Below are 17,573 nucleotides of genomic sequence, written 5' to 3'. Positions count from 1 at the left end.
CACTGTGAAGCATGATGGCACAGGCACAATACTTCAAGACATTGTGTTGCCTTATGCCAAAGAGGAGACACCCTTCAAATGTGTGTTTCAACGAGACAACCACCCCAAACACACAAGTAAGCACACAGCATCTTCAACATCCAACAACACTAACATTATGGAGTGGCCACTCCGATCATCCTGGACTACAATACCTGTACACAGGTGACGCAACTTGGTCGACTCCATGCAACACACATGTGAAGCACTTCTCAAACACACTGCTCGTACAACTAAATACAACTTCAGTGATTCACAGACAAGACACATCTTCTAGCATTTTTCCCTTCATACAATTAATGTTTGACTTTGTAAAGACCAATGCAGATACTGCTATCTTTTATTTTTTTATTAACACACTGCTATTATTCTGAACACAACTCTACATCTCACATGGAACAAGCAGCAATAGATCAAATACATTCAAACAATAACTGTTCAAATCTACTCACAAATCCAGCAGTGACACAATCCAGGTGCTTCAACAAACCTGTAACACATGACATGGTTCACAAACACACATTAATATAAAGTCACCTTTGATTTAATGAACAAACACTGAACTGTACAACCACTTACCACTGTTGATCCTCAGTAACACTGGTGGAACAGCTTAGAGGTTTCTTAGGTCCACATGAAGTACAACCTGGTAGACACAATAACACCTGAAACACATGAAGGACATACAGTAACCAGGACTTATGGCTCACCTGGAGGAACACATACCTACTTGCTGCTAAACAACAATCTTTAAAAGCTGATAATCTATTTTAGATCAAACTCACCATTTTCCATGTGGTTCCCTCCCACCACCAAGGACTTTCAGTACAATGTCTGAAAGAGGAAAGAAGTGGTCGTCTTTATTTTTAACAACGTCAGTGTGTACAGATTATTCAGACTATTTGCTCTTAATACATTACTTACCTCAAACAACATCGCTCCACCTAACGAGTGAGCCGCTGTCCTCATCGGCCCTGTATGACAGACAAAACAATCAAGGGTCTCATTTAGCAAACACTGTGTGGCATTCATACAAAAACTGGACTTACACAAAACTAAATTACTATTTAGAAAACCATGCAGGTTCACCCAATAGATTTTTGAGAAGAGAAAAGAATAGAAACATACTCACCTGGGACTTTTCCTGGCTGAACAATCACCTTTCTATTGTGACAGAGGCATGACAAGACACAACCCTAACACAATTTCACCACTTTCAACAACAGTCATTGTGTTCAAAATAACAGCAGTGTGGAGTTCTATTACTCAAGTCAAACAGGTGGCCCTCATTTAAGGACCAAGGCAGCAAATGTTCTACATGCTAGTTCTAGTGCATTTCTCTGAAAATCACTGGAACATGGGTCATTGTTCACAACAACCGCATACTTTGATTCAAAAGTATCAAAAAACCAGAAAAGTACAAACCGCTCAACTTCAATCATCTCAAATCCTTTAAAATAACAACCAAAACCACAAAGACGTGGAAGACAACAGAACACTACCATTCAGATGAATCAAACAATAACCAAAATGACACCTACGCAAAGTCCAATTGTTGAAAAATCAACATGTGCTGAAGAGGTTACAATTTTCCTTAAAGGACAATACCACAACATTTTGTGGAGTGATGAAGGCAACACTGTTCAAACCACAGAACACTGTGAAGCATGATGGCACAGGCACAATACTTCAAGACATTGTGTTGCCTTATGCCAAAGAGGAGACACCCTTCAAATGTGTGTTTCAACGAGACAACCACCCCAAACACACAAGTAAGCACAAAGCATCTTCAACATCCAACAACACTAACATAATGGAGTGGCCACTCCGATCACCCTGGACTACAATACCTGTACACAGGTGACGCAACTTGGTCGACTCCATGCAACACACATGTGAAGCAGTTCTCAAACACACTGCTTGTACAACTAAATACAACTTCAGTGATTCACAGACAAGACACATCTAGCATTTTTTACTTCATACAATAAATGTTTGACTTTGTAAAGAACAATGCAGACACTGCTATCTTTTATTTTATTTTATTATATTGTTTAAAACACACTGCTATTACTTTGAACACAACTCTACTTCTCACATGGAACAAGCAGCAATAGATCAACTACATTCAAACAATAACTGTTCAAATCTACTCACAAATCCAGCAGTGACACAATCCAGGTGCTTCAACAAACCTGTAACACATGACATGGTTTACAAACACACATTAATATAAAGTCTCTTTTGATTTAATGAACAAACACTGAACTGTACAACCACTTACCACTGTTGATCCTCAGTAACACTGGTGGAACAGCTTAGAGGTTTCTTAGGTCCACATGAAGTACAACCTGGTAGACACAATAACACCTGAAAAGGATGAAGGACATACAGTAACCAGGACTTATGGCTCACCTGGAGGAACACATACCTACTTGCTGCTAAACAACAATCTTTAAAAGCTGATAATCTATTTTAGATCAAACTCACCATTTTCCATGTGGTTCCCTCCCACCACCAAGGACTTTCAGTACAATGTCTGAAAGAGGAAAGAAGTGGTCGTCTTTATTTTTAACAACGTCAGTGTGTACAGATTATTCAGACTATTTGCTCTTAATACATTACTTACCTCAAACAACATCGCTCCACCTAACGAGTGAGCCGCTGTCCTCATCGGCCCTGTATGACAGACAAAACAATCAAGGGTCTCATTTAGCAAACACTGTGTGGCATTCATACAAAAACTGGACTTACACAAAACTAAATTACTATTTAGAAAACCATGCAGGTTCACCCAATAGATTTTTGAGAAGAGAAAAGAATAGAAACATACTCACCTGGGACTTTTCCTGGCTGAACAATCACCTTTCTATTGTGACAGAGGCATGACAAGACACAACCCTAACACAATTTCACCACTTTCAACAACAGTCATTGTGTTCAAAATAACAGCAGTGTGGAGTTCTATTACTCAAGTCAAACAGGTGGCCCTCATTTAAGGACCAAGGCAGCAAATGTTCTACATGCTAGTTCTAGTGCATTTCTCTGAAAATCACTGGAACATGGGTCATTGTTCACAACAACCGCATACTTTGATTCAAAAGTATCAAAAAACCAGAAAAGTACAAACCGCTCAACTTCAATCATCTCAAATCCTTTAAAATAACAACCAAAACCACAAAGACGTGGAAGACAACAGAACACTACCATTCAGATGAATCAAACAATAACCAAAATGACACCTACGCAAAGTCCAATTGTTGAAAAATCAACATGTGCTGAAGAGGTTACAATTTTCCTTAAAGGACAATACCACAACATTTTGTGGAGTGATGAAGGCAACACTGTTCAAACCACAGAACACTGTGAAGCATGATGGCACAGGCACAATACTTCAAGACATTGTGTTGCCTTATGCCAAAGAGGAGACACCCTTCAAATGTGTGTTTCAACGAGACAACCACCCCAAACACACAAGTAAGCACACAGCATCTTCAACATCCAACAACACTAACATAATGGAGTGGCCACTCCGATCACCCTGGACTACAATACCTGTACACAGGTGACGCAACTTGGTCGACTCCATGCAACACACATGTGAAGCAGTTCTCAAACACACTGCTTGTACAACTAAATACAACTTCAGTGATTCACAGACAAGACACATCTAGCATTTTTTACTTCATACAATAAATGTTTGACTTTGTAAAGAACAATGCAGACACTGCTATCTTTTATTTTATTTTATTATATTGTTTAAAACACACTGCTATTACTTTGAACACAACTCTACTTCTCACATGGAACAAGCAGCAATAGATCAACTACATTCAAACAATAACTGTTCAAATCTACTCACAAATCCAGCAGTGACACAATCCAGGTGCTTCAACAAACCTGTAACACATGACATGGTTTACAAACACACATTAATATAAAGTCTCTTTTGATTTAATGAACAAACACTGAACTGTACAACCACTTACCACTGTTGATCCTCAGTAACACTGGTGGAACAGCTTAGAGGTTTCTTAGGTCCACATGAAGTACAACCTGGTAGACACAATAACACCTGAAAAGGATGAAGGACATACAGTAACCAGGACTTATGGCTCACCTGGAGGAACACATACCTACTTGCTGCTAAACAACAATCTTTAAAAGCTGATAATCTATTTTAGATCAAACTCACCATTTTCCATGTGGTTCCCTCCCACCACCAAGGACTTTCAGTACAATGTCTGAAAGAGGAAAGAAGTGGTCGTCTTTATTTTTAACAACGTCAGCGTGTACAGATTATTCAGACTATTTGCTCTTAATACATTACTTACCTCAAACAACATCGCTCCACCTAACGAGTGAGCCGCTGTCCTCATCGGCCCTGTATGACAGACAAAACAATCAAGGGTCTCATTTAGCAAACACTGTGTGGCATTCATACAAAAACTGGACTTACACAAAACTAAATTACTATTTAGAAAACCATGCAGGTTCACCCAATAGATTTTTGAGAAGAGAAAAGAATAGAAACATACTCACCTGGGACTTTTCCTGGCTGAACAATCACCTTTCTATTGTGACAGAGGCATGACAAGACACAACCCTAACACAATTTCACCACTTTCAACAACAGTCATTGTGTTCAAAATAACAGCAGTGTGGAGTTCTATTACTCAAGTCAAACAGGTGGCCCTCATTTAAGGACCAAGGCAGCAAATGTTCTACATGCTAGTTCTAGTGCATTTCTCTGAAAATCACTGGAACATGGGTCATTGTTCACAACAACCACATACTTTGATTCAAAAGTATCAAAAAACCAGAAAAGTACAAACCGCTCAACTTCAATCATCTCAAATCCTTTAAAATAACAACCAAAACCACAAAGACGTGGAAGACAACAGAACACTACCATTCAGATGAATCAAACAATAACCAAAATGACACCTACGCAAAGTCCAATTGTTGAAAAATCAACATGTGCTGAAGAGGTTACAATTTTCCTTAAAGGACAATACCACAACATTTTGTGGAGTGATGAAGGCAACACTGTTCAAACCACAGAACACTGTGAAGCATGATGGCACAGGCACAATACTTCAAGACATTGTGTTGCCTTATGCCAAAGAGGAGACACCCTTCAAATGTGTGTTTCAACGAGACAACCACCCCAAACACACAAGTAAGCACACAGCATCTTCAACATCCAACAACACTAACATTATGGAGTGGCCACTCCGATCATCCTGGACTACAATACCTGTACACAGGTGACGCAACTTGGTCGACTCCATGCAACACACATGTGAAGCAGTTCTCAAACACACTGCTCGTACAACTAAATACAACTTCAGTGATTCACAGACAAGACACATCTTCTAGCATTTTTCCCTTCATACAATTAATGTTTGACTTTGTAAAGACCAATGCAGATACTGCTATCTTTTATTTTTTTATTAACACACTGCTATTATTCTGAACACAACTCTACATCTCACATGGAACAAGCAGCAATAGATCAAATACATTCAAACAATAACTGTTCAAATCTACTCACAAATCCAGCAGTGACACAATCCAGGTGCTTCAACAAACCTGTAACACATGACATGGTTCACAAACACACATTAATATAAAGTCACCTTTGATTTAATGAACAAACACTGAACTGTACAACCACTTACCACTGTTGATCCTCAGTAACACTGGTGGAACAGCTTAGAGGTTTCTTAGGTCCACATGAAGTACAACCTGCTAGACACAATAACACCTGAAACACATGAAGGACATACAGTAACCAGGACTTATGGCTCACCTGGAGGAACACATACCTACTTGCTGCTAAACAACAATCTTTAAAAGCTGATAATCTATTTTAGATCAAACTCACCATTTTCCATGTGGTTCCCTCCCACCACCAAGGACTTTCAGTACAATGTCTGAAAGAGGAAAGAAGTGGTCGTCTTTATTTTTAACAACGTCAGTGTGTACAGATTATTCAGACTATTTGCTCTTAATACATTACTTACCTCAAACAACATCGCTCCACCTAACGAGTGAGCCGCTGTCCTCATCGGCCCTGTATGACAGACAAAACAATCAAGGGTCTCATTTAGCAAACACTGTGTGGCATTCATACAAAAACTGGACTTACACAAAACTAAATTACTATTTAGAAAACCATGCAGGTTCACCCAATAGATTTTTGAGAAGAGAAAAGAATAGAAACATACTCACCTGGGACTTTTCCTGGCTGAACAATCACCTTTCTATTGTGACAGAGGCATGACAAGACACAACCCTAACACAATTTCACCACTTTCAACAACAGTCATTGTGTTCAAAATAACAGCAGTGTGGAGTTCTATTACTCAAGTCAAACAGGTGGCCCTCATTTAAGGACCAAGGCAGCAAATGTTCTACATGCTAGTTCTAGTGCATTTCTCTGAAAATCACTGGAACATGGGTCATTGTTCACAACAACCGCATACTTTGATTCAAAAGTATCAAAAAACCAGAAAAGTACAAACCGCTCAACTTCAATCATCTCAAATCCTTTAAAATAACAACCAAAACCACAAAGACGTGGAAGACAACAGAACACTACCATTCAGATGAATCAAACAATAACCAAAATGACACCTACGCAAAGTCCAATTGTTGAAAAATCAACATGTGCTGAAGAGGTTACAATTTTCCTTAAAGGACAATACCACAACATTTTGTGGAGTGATGAAGGCAACACTGTTCAAACCACAGAACACTGTGAAGCATGATGGCACAGGCACAATACTTCAAGACATTGTGTTGCCTTATGCCAAAGAGGAGACACCCTTCAAATGTGTGTTTCAACGAGACAACCACCCCAAACACACAAGTAAGCACACAGCATCTTCAACATCCAACAACACTAACATAATGGAGTGGCCACTCCGATCACCCTGGACTACAATACCTGTACACAGGTGACGCAACTTGGTCGACTCCATGCAACACACATGTGAAGCAGTTCTCAAACACACTGCTCGTACAACTAAATACAACTTCAGTGATTCACAGACAAGACACATCTAGCATTTTTTACTTCATACAATAAATGTTTGACTTTGTAAAGAACAATGCAGACACTGCTATCTTTTATTTTATTTTATTATATTGTTTAAAACACACTGCTATTACTTTGAACACAACTCTACTTCTCACATGGAACAAGCAGCAATAGATCAACTACATTCAAACAATAACTGTTCAAATCTACTCACAAATCCAGCAGTGACACAATCCAGGTGCTTCAACAAACCTGTAACACATGACATGGTTTACAAACACACATTAATATAAAGTCTCTTTTGATTTAATGAACAAACACTGAACTGTACAACCACTTACCACTGTTGATCCTCAGTAACACTTGTGGAACAGCTTAGAGGTTTCTTAGGTCCACATGAAGTACAACCTGGTAGACACAATAACACCTGAAACACATGAAGGACATACAGTAACCAGGACTTATGGCTCACCTGGAGGAACACATACCTACTTGCTGCTAAACTACAATCTTTAAAAGCTGATAATCTATTTTAGATCAAACTCACCATTTTCCATGTGGTTCCCTCCCACCACCAAGGACTTTCAGTACAATGTCTGAAAGAGGAAAGAAGTGGTCGTCTTTATTTTTAACAATGTCAGTGTGTACAGATTATTCAGACTATTTGCTCTTAATACATTACTTACCTCAAACAACATCGCTCCACCTAACGAGTGAGCCGCTGTCCTCATCGGCCCTGTATGACAGACAAAACAATCAAGGGTCTCATTTAGCAAACACTGTGTGGCATTCATACAAAAACTGGACTTACACAAAACTAAATTACTATTTAGAAAACCATGCAGGTTCACCCAATAGATTTTTGAGAAGAGAAAAGAATAGAAACATACTCACCTGGGACTTTTCCTGGCTGAACAATCACCTTTCTATTGTGACAGAGGCATGACAAGACACAACCCTAACACAATTTCACCACTTTCAACAACAGTCATTGTGTTCAAAATAACAGCAGTGTGGAGTTCTATTACTCAAGTCAAACAGGTGGCCCTCATTTAAGGACCAAGGCAGCAAATGTTCTACATGCTAGTTCTAGTGCATTTCTCTGAAAATCACTGGAACATGGGTCATTGTTCACAACAACCACATACTTTGATTCAAAAGTATCAAAAAACCAGAAAAGTACAAACCGCTCAACTTCAATCATCTCAAATCCTTTAAAATAGCAACCAAAACCACAAAGACGTGGAAGACAACAGAACACTACCATTCAGATGAATCAAACAATAACCAAAATGACACCTACGCAAAGTCCAATTGTTGAAAAATCAACATGTGCTGAAGAGGTTACAATTTTCCTTAAAGGACAATACCACAACATTTTGTGGAGTGATGAAGGCAACACTGTTCAAACCACAGAACACTGTGAAGCATGATGGCACAGGCACAATACTTCAAGACATTGTGTTGCCTTATGCCAAAGAGGAGACACCCTTCAAATGTGTGTTTCAACGAGACAACCACCCCAAACACACAAGTAAGCACACAGCATCTTCAACATCCAACAACACTAACATTATGGAGTGGCCACTCCGATCATCCTGGACTACAATACCTGTACACAGGTGACGCAACTTGGTCGACTCCATGCAACACACATGTGAAGCAGTTCTCAAACACACTGCTCGTACAACTAAATACAACTTCAGTGATTCACAGACAAGACACATCTTCTAGCATTTTTCCCTTCATACAATTAATGTTTGACTTTGTAAAGACCAATGCAGATACTGCTATCTTTTATTTTTTTATTAACACACTGCTATTATTCTGAACACAACTCTACTTCTCACATGGAACAAGCAGCAATAGATCAACTACATTCAAACAATAACTGTTCAAATCTACTCACAAATCCAGCAGTGACACAATCCAGGTGCTTCAACAAACCTGTAACACATGACATGGTTTACAAACACACATTAATATAAAGTCTCTTTTGATTTAATGAACAAACACTGAACTGTACAACCACTTACCACTGTTGATCCTCAGTAACACTGGTGGAACAGCTTAGAGGTTTCTTAGGTCCACATGAAGTACAACCTGGTAGACACAATAACACCTGAAACACATGAAGGACATACAGTAACCAGGACTTATGGCTCACCTGGAGGAACACATACCTACTTGCTGCTAAACTACAATCTTTAAAAGCTGATAATCTATTTTAGATCAAACTCACCATTTTCCATGTGGTTCCCTCCCTCCACCAAGGACTTTCAGTACAATGTCTGAAAGAGGAAAGAAGTGGTCGTCTTTATTTTTAACAACGTCAGTGTGTACAGATTATTCAGACTATTTGCTCTTAATACATTACTTACCTCAAACAACATCGCTCCACCTAACGAGTGAGCCGCTGTCCTCATCGGCCCTGTATGACAGACAAAACAATCAAGGGTCTCATTTAGCAAACACTGTGTGGCATTCATACAAAAACTGGACTTACACAAAACTAAATTACTATTTAGAAAACCATGCAGGTTCACCCAATAGATTTTTGAGAAGAGAAAAGAATAGAAACATACTCACCTGGGACTTTTCCTGGCTGAACAATCACCTTTCTATTGTGACAGAGGCATGACAAGACACAACCCTAACACAATTTCAACAACAGTCATTGTGTTCAAAATAACAGCAGTGTGGAGTTCTATTACTCAAGTCAAACAGGTGGCCCTCATTTAAGGACCAAGGCAGCAAATGTTCTACATGCTAGTTCTAGTGCATTTCTCTGAAAATCACTGGAACATGGGTCATTGTTCACAACAACAGCATACTTTGATTCAAAAGTATCAAGACAACCAGAAAAGTACAAACCGCTCAACTACAATCATCTCAAATCCTTTAAAATAGCAACCAAAACCACAAAGACGTGGAAGACAACAGAACACTACCATTCAGATGAATCAAACAATAACCAAAATGAATCCTACGCAAAGTCCCATTGTTGAAAAATCAACATGTGCTGAAAAGGTTACAATTTTCCTTAAAGGAAAATACCACAACATTTTGTGGAGTGATGAAGGCAACACTGTTCAAACCACAGAACACTGTGAAGCATGGTGGCACAAGCACAATACTTCAAGACATCATGTTGCCTAATGCCAAAGAGGAGACACCCTTCAAATGTGTGTTTCAACAAGACAACCACCCCAAACACACAAGTAAGCACACAGCATCTTCAACATCCAACAACAACACTAACATTATGGAGTGGCCACTCCGATCATCCTGGACTACAATACCTGTACACAGGTGACGCAACTTGGTCGACTCCATGCAACACACATGTGAAGCAGTTCTCAAACACACTGCTTGTACAACTAAATACAAGTTCAGTGATTCACAGACAAGACATCTTCTAGCATTTTTCACTCAATACAATAAATGTTTGACTTTATAAAGAACAATGCAGACACTGCTATCTTTTATTTTATTTATTTATTTTTTATTAACACACTGCTATTATTTTGAACACAACTCTACATCTCACATGGAACAAGCAGCAATAGATCAACTACATTCAAACCAATAACTGTTCAAATCTACTCACAAATCCAGCAGTGACACAATCCAGGTGCTTCAACAAACCTGTAACACATGACATGGTTTACAAACACATTCATATAAAGTCTCTTTTGATTTAATGAACAAACACTGAACTGTACAACCACTTACCACTGTTGATCCTCAGTAACACTGGTGGAACAGCTTAGAGGTTTCTTAGGTCCACATGAAGTACAACCTGGTAGACACAATAACACCTGAAACACATGAAGGACATACAGTAACCAGGACTTATGGCTCACCTGGAGGAACACATACCTACTTGCTGCTAAACAACAATCGTTAAAAGCTGATAATCTATATTAGATCAAACTCACCATTTTCCATGTGGTTCCCTCCCACCACCAAGGACTTTCAGTACAATGTCTGAAAGAGGAAAGAAGTGGTCGTCTTTATTTTTAACAACGTCAGCGTGTACAGATTATTCAGACTATTTGCTCTTAATACATTACTTACCTCAAACAACATCGCTCCACCTAACGAGTGAGCCGCTGTCCTCATCGGCCCTGTATGACAGACAAAACAATCAAGGGTCTCATTTAGCAAACACTGTGTGGCATTCATACAAAAACTGGACTTACACAAAACTAAATTACAAATTAGAAAACCATGCAGGTTCACCCAATAGATTTTTGAGAAGAATAGAAACACTCACCTGGGACTTTTCCTGGCTGAACAATCACCTCTCTATTGTGACAGAGGCATGACAAGACACAACCCTAACACAATTTCAACAACAGTCATTGTGTTCAAAATAACAGCAGTGTGGAGTTCTATTACTCAAGTCAAACAGCTGGCCCTCATTTAAGGACCAAGGCAGCAAATGTTCTACATGCTAGTTCTAGTGCATTTGTCTGAAAATCACTGGAACATGGGTCATTGTTCACAACAACAGCATACTTTGATTCAAAAGTATCAAGACAACCAGAAAAGTACTAACCGCTCAACTACAATCATCTCAAATCCTTTAAAATAGCAACCAAAACCACAAAGACGTGGAAGACAACAGAACACTACCATTCAGATGAATCAAACAATAACCTAAATGACACCTAAGCAAAGTCCCATTGTTGAAAAATTAACATGTGCTGAAGAGGTTACAATTTTCCTTAAAGGAAAATACCACAACATTTTGTGGAGTGATGACATCACCACTGTTCAAACCACAGAACACGGTGAAGCATGGTAGCACAAGCACAATACTTCAAGACATTGTGTTGACTTATGCCAAAGAGGAGACACCCTTCAAATGTGTCTTTCAACTAGACAACCACCCCAAACACACAAGTAAGCACACAGCATCTTCAACATCCAACAACACTAACATAATGGAGTGGCCACTCCGATCATCCTGGACTACAATACGTGTACACAGGTGACACAACTTGGTCGACTCCATGCAACACACATGTGAAGCAGTTCTCAAACACACTGCTTGTACAACTAAATACAAGTTCAGTGATTCACAGACAAGACACATCTTCAAGCATTTTTCACTTCATACAATAAATGTTTGACTTTGTAAAGAACAATGCAGACACTGCTATCTTTTATTTATTTATTTATTTATTATTAACACACTGCTATTATTTTGAACACAACTCTACATCTCACATGGAACAAGCAGCAATAGATCAACTACATTCAAACAATAACTGTTCAAATGTACTCACAAATCCAGCAGTGACACAATCCAGGTGCTTCAACAAACCTGTAACACATGACATGGTTTACAAACACACATTAATATAAAGTCTCTTTTGATTTAATGAACAAACACTGAACTGTACAACCACTTACCACTGTTGATCCTCAGTAACACTGGTGGAACAGCTTAGAGGTTTCTTAGGTCCACATGAAGTACAACCTGGTAGACACAATAACACCTGAAACACATGAAGGACATACAGTAACCAGGACTTATGGCTTACCTGGAGGAACACATACCTACTTGCTGCTAAACAACAATCTTTAAAAGCTGATAATCTATTTTAGATCACACTCACCATTTTCCATGTGGTTCCCTCCCACCACCAAGGACTTTCAGTACAATGTCTAAAAGGGGACAGAAGTGGTCGTCTTTATTTTTTTACAACTATAAACAACGTCAGTGTGTACAGATTATTCAGACTATTTGCTCTTAATACATTACTTACCTCAAACAACTTCGCTCCACCTAACCAGTGAGCCGCTGTCCTCATCGGCCCTGTATGACAAACAGAGAAAACATCAGGGGTCTCATTTAGCAAACACTGTGTGGCATTCATACAAAAACTGGACTTACACAAAACTAAATTACAAATTAGAAAACCATGCAGGTTCACCCAATAGATTTTTGAGAAGAATAGAAACACTCACCTGGGACTTTTCCTGGCTGAACAATCACCTCTCTATTGTGACAGAGGCATGACAAGACACAACCCTAACACAATTTCAACAACAGTCATTGTGTTCAAAATAACAGCAGTGTGGAGTTCTATTACTCAAGTCAAACAGCTGGCCCTCATTTAAGGACCAAGGCAGCAAATGTTCTACATGCTAGTTCTAGTGCATTTGTCTGAAAATCACTGGAACATGGGTCATTGTTCACAACAACAGCATACTTTGATTCAAAAGTATCAAGACAACCAGAAAAGTACAAACTGTTCAACTTCAATCATCTCAAATCCTTTAAAATAGCAACCAAAACCACAAAGACGTGGAAGACAACAGAACACTACCATTCAGATGAATCAAACAATAACCTAAATGACACCTAAGCAAAGTCCCATTGTTGAAAAATTAACATGTGCTGAAGAGGTTACAATTTTCCTTAAAGGAAAATACCACAACATTTTGTGGAGTGATGACATCACCACTGTTCAAACCACAGAACACGGTGAAGCATGGTAGCACAAGCACAATACTTCAAGACATTGTGTTGACTTATGCCAAAGAGGAGACACCCTTCAAATGTGTCTTTCAACTAGACAACCACCCCAAACACACAAGTAAGCACACAGCATCTTCAACATCCAACAACACTAACATAATGGAGTGGCCACTCCGATCATCCTGGACTACAATACGTGTACACAGGTGACACAACTTGGTCGACTCCATGCAACACACATGTGAAGCAGTTCTCAAACACACTGCTTGTACAACTAAATACAAGTTCAGTGATTCACAGACAAGACACATCTTCAAGCATTTTTCACTTCATACAATAAATGTTTGACTTTGTAAAGAACAATGCAGACACTGCTATCTTTTATTTATTTATTTATTTATTATTAACACACTGCTATTATTTTGAACACAACTCTACATCTCACATGGAACAAGCAGCAATAGATCAACTACATTCAAACCAATAACTGTTCAAATGTACTCACAAATCCAGCAGTGACACAATCCAGGTGCTTCAACAAACCTGTAACACATGACATGGTTTACAAACACACATTAATATAAAGTCTCTTTTGATTTAATGAACAAACACTGAACTGTACAACCACTTACCACTGTTGATCCTCAGTAACACTGGTGGAACAGCTTAGAGGTTTCTTAGGTCCACATGAAGTACAACCTGGTAGACACAATAACACCTGAAACACATGAAGGACATACAGTAACCAGGACTTATGGCTTACCTGGAGGAACACATACCTACTTGCTGCTAAACAACAATCTTTAAAAGCTGATAATCTATTTTAGATCACACTCACCATTTTCCATGTGGTTCCCTCCCACCACCAAGGACTTTCAGTACAATGTCTAAAAGGGGACAGAAGTGGTCGTCTTTATTTTTTTACAACTATAAACAACGTCAGTGTGTACAGATTATTCAGACTATTTGCTCTTAATACATTACTTACCTCAAACAACATCGCTCCACCTAACCAGTGAGCCGCTGTCCTCATCGGCCCTGTATGACAAACAGAGAAAACATCAGGGGTCTCATTTAGCAAACACTGTGTGGCATTCATACAAAAACTGGACTTACACAAAACTAAATTACAAATTAGAAAACCATGCAGGTTCACCCAATAGATTTTTGAGAAGAATAGAAACACTCACCTGGGACTTTTCCTGGCTGAACAATCACCTCTCTATTGTGACAGAGGCATGACAAGACACAACCCTAACACAATTTCACCACTTTCAACAACAGTCATTGTGTTCAAAAGAACAGCAGTGTGGAGTTCTATTACTCAAGTCAAACAGGTGGCCCTCATTTAAGGACCAAGGCAGCAAATGTTCTACATGCTAGTTCTAGTGCATTTGTCTGAAAATCACTGGAACATGGGTCATTGTTCACAACAACAGCATACTTTGATTCAAAAGTATCAAGACAACCAGAAAACTACTAACCGCTCAACTTCAATCATCTCAAATCCTTTAAAATAGCAACCAAAACCACAAAGATGTAGAAGACAACAGAACACTACCATTCAGATGAATCAAACAATAACCAAAATGAATCCTACGCAAAGTCCCATTGTTGAAAAATTAACATGTGCTGAAGAGGTTACAATTTTCCTTAAAGGAAAATACCACAACATTTTGTGGAGTGATGACATCACCACTGTTCAAACCACAGAACACTGTGAAGCATGGTGGCACAAGCACAATACTTCAAGACATTGTGTTGACTTATGCCAAAGAGGAGACACCCTTCAAATGTGTGTTTCAACGAGACAACCACCCCAAACACACAAGTAAGCACACAGCATCTTCAACAGCCAACAACACTAACATAATGGAGTGGCCACTCCGATCATCCTGGACTCCAATACCTGTACACAGGTGACACAACTTGGTCGACTCCATGCAACACACATGTGAAGCAGTTCTCAAACACACTGCTTGTACAACTAAATACAAGTTCAGTGATTCACAGACAAGACACATCTTCAAGCATTTTTCACTTCATAGAATAAATGTTTGACTTTGTAAAGAAAAATGCAGACACTGCTTTTTTTTCTTTTTTTAAAAAAAAAAACAGCCTCATTTTTAGATTTATTGACAGCTGCCATATCTCCCATACACAACATTTAACAATTATTATGTGCTTGTGATAACTGGACTCATTATGTGGCCCTATGAGGCAAACAACATGTAAAATCACACCATTGATACAAATCATGATGAGAACAATACAATGTATGAGGCCCAGCAGTCTCCACACTGGAAACCTACCTTCTGATGCTAACACAGGAGTTTCCAAGAACCTCAGTCCACCGTCCAGATGCACCTCATTGATGACTGATCAGTTAATCACAGTGGAGCTAGAGGAGAGACGAGAGACAAACAGGGACACTACAGGAAACACCCCCACCCTTAAAACAATGATTCAACACTTACATCACATTTCACTAACAACTAAGGTCAATTCATTCATTACAATGCATTTGCCAACTAATTACTGCTGCTGGATTCAAAGTGAGCGGCAGACACACAAGTTGTACCACAAGGGAATGTCACTTCACACAAAATGGCTGCCACCATGAGGTGGACAAATCAAACAACAGGTGTTACTCAAGCTACCTTCACGCAACACTCACACAGGTGACCAACACAAACGTGGAGTGCAACACCCACCAAACCAAAAGAGTGACAATTACACCACCTACAAAGTTGCTGCCATTCACCAACACAACATCAATTTCGATGACAAGTACTGCAGCAGTTGAGTCAATTTACTTGGTGACCTTCAACACTAACATTATTTCTGATTTCATTCACATCTCTACTCATTCTCACATATCAACAACTGTTCACACCTTCAGCTTCCTGTCGTTTGTTTTATTTTCAAGCAATAGTCACCAAATGATGGGTCTGTGGGCTCCTGGCATCTCCAGCGTACTGGCTCCCTCTACCTCCATCCCTAGCTAATGACAGTAGCAAACATAGCAAACAAATGATACAAGCTTTCCTTAGGAACACACTTTAGTTCATATAAAATACATTTAAATGGAGCAGGGAGCTCAAACGGTGACATTAACATTTTAATAAAGGTCAAATCAGGGCTGAGCGATAAAAGAATATCAATAATGATGTCCAATATATATCAATGTAATGATTATGCATTGTGAAAACAATGATGAGGTAGAGCACATGCAATAGATGCCACGTGTCTAGTGCAATTCTTTACTCATTCAACAGAGCAATAGTATTAAAACAATTAAAATGATCTAATCTGTTAAATAGAGATGAAACAATAAACCTGTTTCAATTCAATGTAATTTGTATAGCACCAAATCATAATATACATTATCTCAAGGCACTTTAAAATCTCATTTAACATAGAGAAACCCAACAGTTCCCACAATGAGCAGCACTTTGGCGACTGTGGAGAGGAAAAACTCCCTCCCTCCCTGTTTATCGTCATGATCATTATTTTCTATGTATATTGATTTATGATGGTAAATTATATATAATTGGGTGTTTTACATGGCTGCAAAACACTATCAATACTTATTGCAATTTAATATTCATCATAAAGGTTATATATACGCATATACGTACCAAGGTTATTATAGTTTTGAGATTGTCATTAGTTTTTATTTTTATTTAGTTTTTCAGTTTGCATTTTTATTTCATATATATATATATTAATACACAATACAAATCTATGAAATCAAAACGTATTGAACTTGTGTTACTTTGATATTGATGAAAATGAAAAGCTGATCATTATTCAAGTGGACGTACTTTAGTTAGTTCAGGACAAAAGAAGCGATCGAGTGTTTTACAAGAGAATTCCACACGCGCTCAGGTGTGGTTAGCTTGGGATAGCTAGCTTAGCTTAGCATCGACACGAGGAACTAATGAGACGCGTTTTGCTCGAAAACACGAGTGAACAATGAAAAATGTG

The sequence above is a fragment of the Paralichthys olivaceus genome, chromosome 24 (genome assembly GCF_024713975.1).
Source record: "Paralichthys olivaceus isolate ysfri-2021 chromosome 24, ASM2471397v2, whole genome shotgun sequence".
Taxonomy (NCBI): domain Eukaryota; kingdom Metazoa; phylum Chordata; class Actinopteri; order Pleuronectiformes; family Paralichthyidae; genus Paralichthys; species Paralichthys olivaceus.
The sequence above is the reverse complement of the archived record's forward strand: the minus strand, read 5'-3'. Positions refer to the sequence as shown.